Below are 15000 nucleotides of genomic sequence, written 5' to 3'. Positions count from 1 at the left end.
ATGTGTGTTTGTGTACGACAGCACGCGCGTGTGTGTGTGTGTGTGTGTGTGTGTGCGTGTGTGTGTGTGTTGAGGAGAGGGGGAAAAAGTGTGACTGCACTTTGATTTTCTAAGAGAGAGAGAGAGAGAGAGAGAGAGAGAGAGAGAGAGAGAGAGAGAGAGAGAGAGAGAGAAGGAGAAGAAGAAGAAAAAAACTTTCTGCAATTTACAATTTCAGCATTTCTGTTTTTAACGAGCGTCCGCTAAGCTGCGAGATAGAAATGCAAATTCACCTCGACGGGGCCGAGGAGCCACGCTGAAAAATTAATGGAATCTCCCTTTAATTTGGCCCAACGCAGAAAAGCATATGCTGCCAATAAACAGAGAGACAGACGGAGGGAGGGATGGAGGGATGGAGGGAAGTGACAGGAAGACAGGAGAGAGAAAGAAGGCGGATCATCACAACTTATGTGTAATTTTTCACAATATTACGTCCCTTTATATTAGTTTATTCTGTATATTTTTAATGTTTTTTGAGGATAATGCATCTTTATATAATGTATACACACTTTGTTTATGTGTTTTTAAATGAATTTATTGTTGTTTTTTCAGTAGAAATGACCCACAACGTGTGAGTCCGTCTCTCAACACCGTCTGACTTCCTGTGTGTTTCTCAGCTCGTTGGTTCCTACTGAGGACGACAAACTCATGTTCACTGCTTTGAATCTAACAAACTGGAGGCAACGGGGAGTTTCTGTCGGGGACTATTTTGTTTGGCGGATGTGTGTGTCGCTGTGGTGTGTGTGTGTGTGTCTGTTTGTGTGTGTCTGTTTGTGTGTGTGTGTCCGGAACAATTAAGTACGGCTTCACAGTGATTGATACTAGCCTGGCTTTCAATTTGTTCAACTACAGAGCTCAAGCGTCACCTCACTGACCTCACACACACTCACACACACACAGACACACACACACACACGCACACGCACACGCACACGCACACACACACACACACACACACACACACGGTATGACAGACATAAATGGAAGGATATAGTTGTAATTCATGGTTTTGATGATTTGTTGCTCGGGTTTAAAGATCAAACGAGAAACAAAGCTGCTTCTGTTGCTTCCTGAAGACACAACTTTACAAACGACGTGAGAGACCAAAACACACATTTACATTTCATCTCTCCTGCTCGCACGGAAGAGTTGAACGCTGAATCCTAATCGGACATGAAAAGCAGTTGTTTTTGTCTTCTTTTTTAACAGAAAATGAAAACATCAGCTGGAAATACCGAGAGCTCTGTTTGAGATATGAAGAAAAAAACTCATGTTTTATTCATGAGTTTGGATCAACGGACGCTCTCAACCTCCTCCTCCTCCTCTTCCTCATAAGAAGAAGAAGAAGAAGAAGAAGAAGAAGAAAAGAAGAAGAAGAAGAAGAAGAAGAAGAAGAAGAAGAAGAAGAAAAAGAAGAAGAAGAAAAGAAGAAGAAGAAGAAGAAAAAGAAGAAGAGGCGCTCAGGTGTCGACAAATAAGGTCAGAAAGATTCAATGAGGATTCACAGCGCTGCCTGTGCGTGTTGTTGTGTGTGTGTGTGTGTGTGTGTGTGTGTGTGTGTGTGTGTGTGTGTGTGTGTGTGTGTGTGTGTGTGAGGGCAGGAGTCAAGTGGGTGAATAAGTACAGACATCAATAACCGGAGGACACGTGCATGAAATTACTCGCAGCAGATCCATCATGGAGGAGCAATGATGATGAGGAGACGGAGGGGGCGGGGCTGAGCGGAGGGGGCGGGGCTGAGCGGAGGGGGCGGGGCTTAAGGGGCGGGGCTGAGCGGCTTCATGAAAATGTATTTTGTGTATTCCACAAACAAACCGAAAGCAACGAATGAAATCAAGATGCACTTTTGTTTTGTTTGTTGTTGTTGTTTTTGCTTTTTCTAATAAATTAAGAAACAAACAAATAAAATCACATTTAACTCCCAAAACAAATTCACATTTGCAACACTGCTACACACATTTTGTACAAATTACACTTCTGCGTGTGTCTGTGTGTGTGTGTGTGTTGTGTGTGTGTGTGTGTGTGTGTGTGTGTGTGTGTCTGACAGCTCTTTGAAGAGCTCTCATCTCTGATCAGCATGAGGTCCAGTCTACTCCCAAATGTCACCATGTAGCGCTCAGCAGGTTGACACACACACACACACACACACACACACACACCACAGTTTGCCAGTAATTTCCTGAAGCAGCTGCTCTCTGTAGCGTTTAGTTGGGGAACTATTTTCTGCGGTGTTATTAAGATCGAGTCAAAATAAACTAAAACATAGAGATTGTTTTCAGTCTTTCCTCTCCTCCTCCTCCTCCTCCTCCTCCTCCTTTTCCTCTTCCTCCTCCTCTTCCTCCCCCTGTCCTACAGAGATTAATCAATAGTCATTTCACCCTCAGGTCTCCTTCCTGCCTACGGGGGCGAAATAGGTGACCGCACCGAGGCCACGAGGAGACGAGGAGAGGTCACGAGAGCTGAGGAGAGGAGATGAGAGGAGGAATGAAGAGGATGATGAGGAGGAATAAGAGGAGGAGGAGGCAGAAGAGGAGGAGGAGGAGGAGGAGGAGGAGGAGGAGGAGGAGGAGGAGGAGGAGGAGTGAGAGGGACATTTCATGTCGTGAAAAAAAACACACACATGCATCAATAAACATATTGTAACATGATGAAAACACCCACACACACACACACACACACACACACACACACACACACAGAGGCTCGTATCAAACACACAGGACAAAGAGAGAGAGAGAGAGAGAGAGAGAGAGGAGAGAGAGAGAGAGAGAGAGAGAGAGAGAGAGAGAGAGAGAGAGTAACAACAGGAGCAGCAGATCATCATCACGCTACAACACCTGGCCTGGCAACCGGACACACACACACACACACACACACACACACACACACAGAAAATTAATCTCCAAATAATTCCTCTTGGGATTGAAGCAACAATAAGAGCAGCTGGCTAATCTACATGTTACAGCTCTGGTTTAACTCCTGTACTCCACACACACCTGCACAGACACACACACACACACACACACACACACACACACACACACACACACACACACACACACACACACACACACACAGGTTATTGTTTGCATCAATACTTGTTTGTATTTTATCTTTTTCTGTGTCTGAAATTTTCTGTGAAAAGGATTTTTTTTTTTTTAAACATTTAAAAAAAAAAAAAATTCTTCATGTTTTTGTATCGATATGCAACAAAAAAAGAGGAGAAGAATAAAAAGATAGATGAATGAATGACATCATCACTGTTGCGTTGGCTTCAGAGTAAACTTTAACATCTGATAAGAAAACAAAACTACCGTCAATATTCATCAACAAAAACAAGCAAACAATGAAATACAAAGTAACTAAAAGGAACTAAAAGGAACTAAAAGGAACTAAATGTAGCCGTGTGAGTGACAACAATGTTACCGACTTCCAGAGGGGAAAGAGGAAACAGATAGAAGATGAAAGATAGAAGATGAGAGAAGAAAGATGAGAGATGAAAGATAAAAGATGAGAGATGAAAAATAAAAGATGAGAGATGAAAGATAGAAGATAGAGGATGAGAGATGAAAGATAAAGATGAAAGATAGAAGATGAGAGATGAAAGATAGAATATGAGAGATGAAAGATAGAAGATGAAAGATAGACGATAAGAGATGAAAGATAGAAGATGAAAGATAGAAGATGAGAGATAGAAGATGAGAGATGAAAGATAGAAGATGAGAGATGAAAGATAGAAGATGAAAGATAGAAGATGAGAGATAGAAGATGAGAAATGAAAGATAGAAGATGAGAGATGAAAGATAGAAGATGAAAGATAGAAGATGAAAGCTCCTCTGCAGAAGAACATTCAGAGGATTGAAGGTCATGAAGACATCTGCTCAACTGAGAGGAAGTCACTGAGAACACCTGAAAGCATCAACACCAGAGAGAGAGTGAGAGAGAGAGAGACAGAGAGAGAGAGAGAGAGAGAGAGAGAGAGAGAGAGAGAATTTAATGAAGTGAAATAAAAGTTGAGATGATAACAAAAGGAGAGAAAACGGAACGACAGAGAAAGAGAAGAAAGAAATAATACAAAAGTGAGAAAGAGTAATAATATAGTGTGTGTGTGTGTGTGTGTATGTGTGTGTGTGTGTGTGTGTGTGTGTGTGTGTGTGTGTGTGTGTGTGTGTGTGTGTGTGTGTTTTAACCAATCTAAGGTGTCGTATAATTGAAGTGTGTGTTTTCAAGGACAGGTAGATATTGGTCCTGAGGAAGCTGCCGAGTCAGCAGGTCTGAGCTGATTACATCCTCTGTCTACAAGAGGAGGAGAGGAGAGGGGAGGAGGAGGAGGAGAGGGGAGGGGAGGAGAAGAAGAGGAAGATAGGAGGAGAGCAGGAGAGGAAATAGGAGAGGGAGGAGAGAGGAAAAGAGGAGAGAAGACAGGACATAAGAGAAGACAGGAGAGAAAATATAGGAGGAAAGAGGAAAGGAAAGGAAATGAGAGGAGAAGACAGAGGGATGTGAAGAGGAGAGGAGTGAGAAACTACAGGAAGGAGGGATGAGAAGAAGAGAGAAAAGAGAGGAAGAAGCAGCTGGTTTCATGTTCTGAAGCAGAATCTGAAGGTAAAACAACACTTCACGAAACTAAACGATCTCTGAGTTCCTGTCATGTGATCACTGCATGAGGTACGCTTCACTCACTCACTCACTCACTCACTCACTCACTCACTCACTCACTCACTCACTCACTCATTCACTCGTTCCTCAGACGTATGAACTGAAGTTCCCGTGAAGCTGTTGTTCCCTCGGTGTGAGAACACAACGAGTGATGAACACAAACAACAAACACAAACAACTTGTTTCATTTGTAGAAAATGAAGAAAAAAAAGAAAAGCATTGCTGCATTTACATTTTCATACATTTCCTCCATGGGCCCAGAGGTCCGTGTCTGAACATATGTATTTATTTATTTACAGGTCGTTGTTGTTGTTGGTGACAAAACGGCTGCACGGAGACGTTTCCACGCGTCTCAAACATGTAGATTCAGTTTAAAAAAGAACAAAAAGAAGAAAGAAAGCAATTTCCACTCAGACATTCTGCTGCTCTTCTTCCTCCTGATAACCGTCTTTACAAAACCAATCTGGAGGAATCACAGAGGGGAGCCGCACAAACACACAAACGCACAAACGCACAAACACACAAACGCACAAACGCACGAACACACAAACGCAAAAAAAAACCTCGGGAACAGATTTATTTCTTCTTCTTCTCCGGCTGTTTAAAGCGTCGCGAGCTGTTTCCTAACAACACGTCAGGATCTGGCCGAGCTCAAAAACCTCAAAACCACCAAACCGCTGCCAAGACCTCTCTCTCTCTCTCTCTCTCTCTCTCTCTCTCTCTCTCTCTCTCTCTCTCTCTCTCTCTCTCTCTCTCTCTCTCTCTCTCTCTCTCTCTCTCTCTCTCTCTCTCTCTCTCTGTGTGTGTGTGTCTCTCACTCATCACGGCGGGCTAATGGGACATTTTATTGTGTTATTTCACCCCTTGGGGGAGGAAGAGGAGGAGGAGGAAGAGGGAGGAGGGTGTTTTTGGGAGACAAAGCCAACTTTGTGCTTTGTGGTTTTTCTGTTGTTTCTGAAAGTTGGCCAAAACCATCTCCCCCCCCCCCTCTCTCTCTCTCTCTTTCTCTCTCTCTTTCTCTCTCTCTCTTAATCCGTCTCTCTTTCAGCAGAGGAAGAGTCAGGTGGCTGAAATAAACACACAAAAACACACACAAACGTCACATAAATCGGCCGCAACTCGTCACCAAAGTGACCGAGCGGAGATGTCGCGTCGCCTCGACGTAACCGAGTAGCTTCCCCTGGAAGACGCAGCTTTATTTTGAAAAGGCCGCCTTTGTTTGTGTCGCTGATTGACGAGGACGACTCTTCTACGTTAACTTCCAGACAAACGTACATTTCACGTCTTCGCAGCACTGGGGTTACAATAATAACCACGCAGACGAACGCTTGGACAAACCGCGAATTAAAGTCGGACGTTTTGTGCGGCGCCGCTCCGTAACATCGGCCACAAGAGGGCGCTGTCACTTCCGGACGAACTTACGTTCCACGTCATCGCAGCACCCGGGGTTACAATAATAACCACGCGGGCGAACGCTTGAATGAACTGTTCGTTAAAGTCGGACGTTTTGGACGTCGTCGCTGCGTAAAACCGGCCACTGGAGGGCGCTGTGACCTGATCGTAAACGCTCTGGCTCTCTTCCCGCATCTGAACCTCTGTTTTTAATTCCCTTCACACCCTCCATCATACAATATCTCCTCCTTTCTGCTTTTAGTGTCCACCTCTTTGTCTCCTCGGTCCGGCTCTCCATCATCTTCACCTCTCCCTCATCTTCCTCCCCAGAGCCGCTGTAGTGTACTGATAGTGGGAGCGCTTGTGCAGTCAGCTATGAAGTCTGTCTTCTTCCTCTTCCTCCTCCTCTTCCTCCCACCCCCACTTCCTCTCTCTCTCTCTCTTTCGCTCTCTCGCTACCTGGAAATTAATTTGGTCTCCTCCAGATGCCTATCGCCGCTGAAATGCCCCCAGAAATAGATCCACAAACAGCAGCTCAGCCAAAACGCTGTTGCTGCCTGACAGCCTTTAGCAGAAAACACACACACACACACTTATACACACACACACACACAGCGCTGGATGGAGGGGGAGGGGAGCAGATGGAGAGATGAATGGAGGGATGGATGGATGGGAGTAAATGGTGGCAGAATGGAGCGTTGGAGGGAGGAGAAGATGAATGGACGAGGAGAGAAATTAATAGATGGATTACCTACAAATGTGTACACTTTATTGCCAAAACAAACCATCACTTTTTAGATTGATTCCCTTCCTCGCAGGCAGCCGTCGCTTTCTGTTCGCTTCGGCCAAAAAGCAGCTTGCAGAGACAAGAAACCTTCTGCGGAGAGACGATTCATCACAATAAAAGATTTAATCACCTTTTTTTTTTCCTCCCCCTTTCTTCTCCCTCCATTCGACGCAGTTACGACGCCGGTCTCGGTCTCGATGGTGCGTTCAAGGACACACCTGAGACTTTCGTAGGCCGATGCGGCTGCCGGTGAAACCTCGGTCTGATCCGGGGTCAACTCTCACAGCAGCAGACACGAGTTCCCTTCTTTCACTATTTGGATATTTCCAGAACTGTCGAGGTCACAATCTGAGATTATAAAGTAAAAAATGGGATTCTCCAGATTCCTTCGGGTCCAACAGGGAGCCTGAACGCATCGAACATGATGTTAAAAGACTCGTAGTCCGGCTTAAACTCTGCAGAACGTCGCCTTAAACGTCAGATAACTCGTCGTGTTTCGATGAATCGTTGAAAAAAAACATCCAGCGTCGATTACATTTCAAAGGGAATATCGCAGCACCAGAGTTACAATAATAACCACGCAGGCAACGTTTAAACAAACTGCTAAAGGCGGACGTTTTGGGCGACACGCCCACTATACGTTTCCAGAACTGACGAGGTCACAATCTGAGATTATGAAGTAAAAAATGTGATTCTCCAGATTCCTTTGGGTCGCACAGGAGCCTGAACGCATCGAACTTTCTATTAAAAGACTCGTTGTCCGCCTCAAACGTCAGGTAACTCATCGTGTTTGGATGAATTGTTGAAAAAAAACATCCAGCGTCGATTACACTTCAAGGGAAATTTCGCAGCACCTGGGTTGCAATAATAACCACGCGGTAAACGTTTAAACAAACTGTTAAAGGTGGCCATTTTGGCGACATGCCCACAATACATGGTTGTTGTTGTCGCTCCGTAACACCGGCCACTAGAGGGCGCTGTCGCCTGAACATAAACGCTCTGGGACTTTCACCCAGGAGACCTCTGGTCAGGCCAACGACGACGTATATTTTGATTTAACGTCCTTAAATTGGACGTAACGGACGCGTCATTTGAAGCCGAACTGTGTGACGTTTCTAATCTAACCGAGTGGCTTTGATCGGGTTTCTACGTAGTTTTGTTTAAATTTACAACGGCTTATTTTGGAGCCGGTTGCAGGAGTCAGAGTTAGAGCTGCATGTCTTTGGACCTCTTGCTGTGAGGTCTGACTCTTAATTCCCATGCAGAGAGGTTGTTATGGGATTCTCATTTTTAGCAGGATTGAACTGGTAGCATTGACAAAAGAGAGATAAATGTAGAGAGATGGATGAAGCTCATCAAGCTCCAATGTCTTCCTGATGTTTAGAGAAACCAATGGCTGCCTTCTCCGCTTTAAATGAGAAAAACAAAGAGTATCTTTGAAGTTCTGGACTGTTTACCTTCAGAAAACTCTGTCCTTGATCTGTAACTGTCCGGCATGACCCAGCGGCTGTACACTTCTTGATGTGCGGCTCAGATAATCTGCTTTTCTGCCCTTCGAAACGGACACAAGCCGGCAGTTTGATGATAAGCTGATAGAGGATCGGGATCCAAGCGATGAAAAAGCCGACGGTTTGGTGTTTTTCGCGGGCGACGGTGTGTTCAATCACCCGCCCGGGAGATCCAGGAGATTGAATGTCACAAAAAGAACCAGAACACGCACGCCGCCTTCATCCGGGGAGGAAAAAAAAGAGTGAGAGGACGTCGCCTCGTCGCTGCAGATATCTTACTCGGGGCTTTCAAATACTGCAAAACGGTGCCACCTGTTGTGGAAAAATCCCCCCCCCCCTTTCCTGAAAAAAATCCACTAAAATCAGCCTGTGCATAAATCCGGCGCTCAGCTCTCAGAGAGACGTAAGCCGAGAGCAGCAGACTGTCGCTGAGAAGCGTTCACCTCCAGCAGGCGAGCAGAAAGGCCGAGGTAATATCAGATAATGCGTCTCATGAATTCATCTTCTTCTCCTGCCGTCAGGTCGGAGCTTCCTGCCTCCTCGGCTCAGGACAAATTAAAGGATAAAAACCCCTCTTTGTAGCGGGAATCAGTGGAAGTGAAGGCCGGACAGCCGTGAAGTGTAATTTCAGCTCCATACATTTGACCTCTGACCCCTCCGCCTGCTCTCCGCTCTCTGGCAGCGCACGTATGCAAATAGCCGGCTGTTAATCTGCTGCTCGCTCTCACCTGAGGATGAGCAGTCGGTCTCTGCAACCATCTACCACAACGCAACCATCTACCACCACGCAACCATCTACCGCCACGCAACCATCTACTGCCACGCAACCATCTACCACCACGCAACCATCTACCACCACGCAACCATCTACCGCCACGCAACCATCTACCACCATGCAACCATCTACCACCACGCAACCATCTACCACCATGCAACCATCTACCACCACGCAACCATCTACCACCACGCAACCATCTACCACCACGCAACCATCTACCACCACGCAACCATCTACCACCACGCAACCATCTACCACCACGCAACCATCTACTGCCACGCAACCATCTACCACCATGCAACCATCTACCACCACGCAACCATCTACCACCACGCAACCATCTACTGCCACGCAACCATCTACCACCATGCAACCATCTACTGCCACGCAACCATCTACCACCATGCAACCATCTACCACCACGCAACCATCTACCACCACGCAACCATCTACCACCACGCAACCATCTACCACCAAGCAACCATCTACCACCACGCAACCATCTACCACCATGCAACCATCTACCACCACGCAACCATCTACCACCACGCAACCATCTACCACCACGCAACCATCTACCACCACGCAACCATCTACCACCACGCAACCATCTACCACCACGCAACCATCTACCACCACGCAACCATCTACCACCACGCAACCATCTACCGCCACGCAACCATCTACCAGCACAGAAACCATGCAACGCACGTTGCCCAACTTGAAGCTCACATTCAAACGTGATCGCAGCTGCAAAGATTCACATGAAGTCATTGTGTAACAAATTGCTGCTAAAATACAGTCATTTCTCCAGCGTGATGTGGTGTTCTCTATAAACACAGTGTTCTCTATAAACACAGTGTTCTCTATAAACATAATGTTCTCTATAAACACAATGTTCTCTATAAACACAGTGTTCTCTATAAACACAATGTTCTCTATAAACACAATGTTCTCTATAAACACAGTGTTCTCTGTAAATAAAATGTTCTCTGTAAATAAAATGTTCTCTGTAAATAAAATGTTCTTTGTAAACACAGTGTTTTCTGTAAATACAGTGTTCTTTGTAAATACAGTGAAATTCAGCAAAAGTTGACGCCTTGGAAGAAGCAAAAGTTACAGCACCTTCCTGTCAAATCTTTTATTTTTTTTCCTCCCTCTTTCAGTTGGATAAGTCGCGTCTCTACTGTCATGCAGCACATGTTCAAGATAAAGAGTGAAAGTTAGAAGTAAAAGAAGAAGAAGAAGAAGAAGAAGAAGAAGAAGAAGAAGAAGAAGAAGAAGAAGAGGGAATTTGAGAAGATGATTTCCAACAGAAGCATCAGTGGACTGAGCACCACCCGCTGCTCCACCCGCCCGTAAAAGGCTACGTCTAAAGACACAGAACGGCCTAAGGAACCGCTGCTTTCCTCCAGGAGGACGCCGCCCGAGTGTCACGTTACCCGGGTACTTTAGTAGCGGCTCCTCTGTCGTTTCTTCAACACAAAACCACGACGCTTCCCTTAAAGCAACGGAGCACTTTGGGTTGCTCAGAAGCTTCCCGTGAAGGAGGAGGTGTATTTTAGAAAAGACGATCAGAAACCGAAGACGGGCGCCGCTGGAACGTTAGCCGGAAAAACACGTTAGCCGGAAAAAAACACGCCAGAAAGCTCCGGCGGGCCGGGCGCCGTGGAGGAGAGAAGAAATGAGATCTGACTGAGCTGCAGAGTGAAAAGTCACTTCATCACCATCACAGCTGCTGTCTGATGGGCCGCTTTCACTGTTTACAGGCCCACACACACACACACACACACACACACACACACACACACACACACACACACACACACACACCTGAGTCCTGCCAAATAATTACAGGTCGGCAGAAACACTGTGGCAGCGTGAAAGAAAAACAGCATTTCTACAATATTTGCCAAATGTTCACACGGTGATATGTGTGTGAGGCGACCTCAGTCTGCATCACAACACACACACAACAAAGTCACACAACCAGGACACACACACGTCCAGCAGAATACAACAGAGGCAGAAAGACACTTGAAACAACAAAAGTGACACAAAGAGACTCAGACGTGACGGTGATAAACCCAACAGGTGAGCAGTGAGCATAACGTGTGTGTGTGTGTGTGTGTGTGTGTGTGTGTGTGTGTGTGTGTGTGTGTGTGTGTGTGTGTGTGTGTGTGTGTGTGTGTGTGAATGAAAGCAGGTGCAGAAGCAGAAACATTTGAACCAAAGTTGTGCGATTGTCTCCGATTCAACAGGTGAAGACGGACGAATGGAACTATTTTTCTATATTTTCCAACGCGACACGCTGTCCTCCAACAGGAGGAAGAAGAACTGGCGTTCTCCTCTTCCTCAGCGGGGGAACAGAGAACAGAGAACAGAGAACAGATCTACAGAGTCCAACCGATGAAAGCAAAACAACAACAACAACAACAACAAGTTTACATAATAAAAATACATTTTTTTCTCATCTCCACCTGGACAGTGAGAGCAGTGAACCAGCGGTGAGGTCACAGGAACACCCTCACACCAGGACTTCCTGTTAATGCCTCTGAGCGCACACACACACACACACACACACACACACACACACACACACACACACACACACTGTGCACAGCAGTAGTAGTGCAGCTCCCCTTCACACACACACACACACACACACACACACACAGAGGTTTGTCATCGATGGATGCACATGTTTTCCTCGACGCTCTCTCTCTCTCTCTCTCACACACACACACACACACACACACACACACACACACACACACACACACCTTGCTCGCTCGCAGCGTCAACACGCTGCATGGCTTCCCATACCTGCACGCGCGCGCACGTGCGCGTCCACCCCCCCCAAAAAAAGAGATGCACACATCCCTTAACACGCGTGACTCCACACACGCACGCGCGGAGCAGGAGGAGAGGCGACACGCAAGGACAGTCCTCAGCCAGCCGACCTGTTACCCAGCCGCACACACACACACACACTCACACGCACACACACACAGGCGTACGCGCGCACGCGCACGCCTCGACTCTCCTCTGGAAAAAGAAAAGGGTACCTGCGTTTCCTTCCTGACACCTTCAAGGCTCAGAATACAAAAAAAAAAAACGCAAAGCGCCGCGCAGACAGCCGGTGCTCCCGCCGGGCTGCGGGGTCCCTGAACGCCGCAAACATGCAGTGAGGAAGAGGAGGAAGAAGAGGAGGAGGAGGAGAAAATGCCAAAAGCCCCGTTACCGTTCTCTGCGCGTCGGGTCCTGCTGAATGCTCGGCTTGGTGGGCGCCATCTTCCTGCAACAATTATTTGATTTCTTACTTTCTGTTCTCTCTCTCCTCCCTCCCTCCCTCTCCCTCTCTCTCTCTCTCTCCCTCTCTCTCTCTCTCTCTCTCTCCTCGGGCTGTTATCGGGACGCGGCGGCGCGGCGGTGCGCTGCACCCTGACAGCAATGCGTCATGGTCGGTGTGTTAAGACAAAGCCATGTCCGTGTGCGTGTGACTGAGTGTGTGTGTGAGAGAGAGTGTGAGTGTGTGAGAGAGAGAGCGAGAGAGAGCGAGAGAGAGCGAGCGTGCGTGTGTCCGTGCGTCTCGTGCGCGCCGCTCAGCAGCGTGGAAACAACGGGCGGTGGAGGCGAGCACCGGGCTGCAGCAGCGAGGCAAGCCGAGCGGCGTGAGGGGGAACCCGGGCTGGACGCTGCCGCTCTCCCGCTGCCGGCCGCCGCTCCGCTCCGTCCTCTTCGCTCCGGGCTTTTGGGCACTATACGGATGAAATTGTTCCTTGCATGCGCTCCGGAGGACACACACACACACACACAGCAGAAGAAGAAGGAGAAGGAGAAGCAGCCGAACAGGCGCGTTACATGCTCGCCGCCGCTGCAGCGTTCAAACCCCGCGGCGGAGCGTCGCGGGCGGGCAGCGGCTCCTGCGCTGCTGCTGGCGGGAGGGAGGGGGGGGGAGGACGGCACGCATCTCCGGTGTTCTCCCTCCAGCCGGCGCGAAGACGCCACTCCGTTTGGAGCCAGCGTGTGCGTGTGCGTGTGTGTGTGCGTGTGTGTGTGTGTGTGCGTGTGTGTGTGTGTGTGTGTGAGTTTGTGTATGTGTGTTATTTAATTCTCCATATCTTCCTCTTTTTTTAACCATCTAAAATACAAAATAAATAAAAACACACTATCAGTGCAGCGTGCGCGGGGGTTGCTGGGTGATTTATTTGGATGGTTGCCCTGTAAATCAGACCCCCCCCCTCCATCCTCCTCCTCCTCCACACACACACACACACACACACACACACACACACACACACACACTCCTCCAGTGTCATAATAAACACATCACAGCAGAACGTCTCACTTCCAAAAATTACAAAAAAATAGCACCAACTTTGTGTGCTGCATCTTTATTATTATCATTAGATTATTATAAGAGAGAATGTTGTGTGTGTGTGTGTGTGTGTGTGTGTGTGTGTGTGTGTGTGTGTGTGTGTGTGTGTGTGTGTGTGTGTGTGTGTGTGTGTGCATGAAAGGAGGCTTGAGTTTGTTCAGAGCACATCAGTAATAAATCTAAATCACACCGCTCACTCCTTTAGATCCCGGACACTCTTGCTCTTTTTTTTTCTTCTCCTCCACTTTCATTTAAATTCCTCTCTTTCTCTCGTATGGTTGGGTGTATAATTCAGTGTAACCTGGCGGGCGTGCGGTGCGACGAGCCCCCGAGGCGGCAGCGCCGGCGGCTGGACGCCTCCCTCCTCTCCGACACCAATGACCTCTCAAGGTCAGAGGCATGCTGGGTATTCCTCCGCACAAACACGGGAGTTACAGGCGCTGCTGTGGCGGAAAATAAAGACCGGAGACGAGGGGGGAGGGAGGGGGGAGACGAGGGGGGAGGAGACAAGGGGGGGGGGAGACCGTGACCTGCGGGTCTGAAGGCGTCACGAGCCGGTTCGGAGATGAGAGGAGGCGCCGGCTCCTCCGATCAGCTGAAACTCTCTCGTTGGCTCTGGAGGACCGACGCATCCAAGTGAAAAAGCTTCTCGGCTTCGTTGTCGTTGAAGAAACGAAGCAACGCAACGACGTCGACCTTTTTGTTCCTGAGAGGTCACGCGTTTGACCCCCGGGGGCCTCGCGGCTCCAAGCCGGGTTGTTGTTTGTTTTTTTGGGGGTAAAAACAAACAAACTCAGAAGGAAATGAATCAGCTTCAACGGCTCGTCTCTGGACGCCGAGGAGGGTTCGATTCCCGCCGGCTTCCCGCTTACCGAGAGCGGCCGAACCGGAGGAGACGGGGATAATGGAGCGTGATGTATAAACATATTAGCTCCCAGCTGTTTGTGGTTTGTGGGGGGGGTGGGGGGGGGGGGAGGAGGAAGAAAGGGGCGAGGAAGAGGAGGACGGGGTAGAAACAGGACGGCAGGATCTCAGACTGCTCTGCGGCACGAACAATCCCACCCTTCTTGCTCAAGTTTACATTCAGGCCTCCGTGTTGTTCTCCAACATAAGGGGCGGGGGCCCTCGGAGGGTCCCCCCCCCCCCCACACACACACACACACACACACACACACACACACCCTCCCAGCTGCCACATGACGACATAGTTAAATTCCACCAGAGAAAACATGTCAGACCTCGACTCTAATCCCGGCCTCACGCGTCTGGACACAAACATAAGGTCCGCTACCCAAACACACACCCCCCCTCCTCCCTCCCCCCTCTTCCCCTCCCTCCCCCCGTGGGGGTCCGGGGGTCCGACATGAGCCCAGAAGTCCTGCTTTAAATAACAATGGGGCCGTTATTCTGCCGTCTTTAGAGGACCGGGACGCTCTCGGAGGCCCCGGCGGCTGTG

At 48.2% G+C, this 15000-nt stretch overlaps 1 protein-coding gene across 1 annotated transcript in view; it reads right to left on the bottom strand.

Annotated features, from left to right (window-relative positions):
• LOC137802196 (neuronal PAS domain-containing protein 3) overlaps window positions 1-15000 on the bottom strand; it is a 218638-nt gene that overhangs the window by 201978 nt on the left and 1660 nt on the right.

This window comes from Clinocottus analis, unplaced genomic scaffold (assembly GCF_023055335.1).
Source record: "Clinocottus analis isolate CAN_PGR_092001 unplaced genomic scaffold, fCliAna1.0.p SCAF_5, whole genome shotgun sequence".
Taxonomy (NCBI): domain Eukaryota; kingdom Metazoa; phylum Chordata; class Actinopteri; order Perciformes; family Cottidae; genus Clinocottus; species Clinocottus analis.
This window is presented reverse-complemented; position numbering and strand designations above follow the sequence as displayed.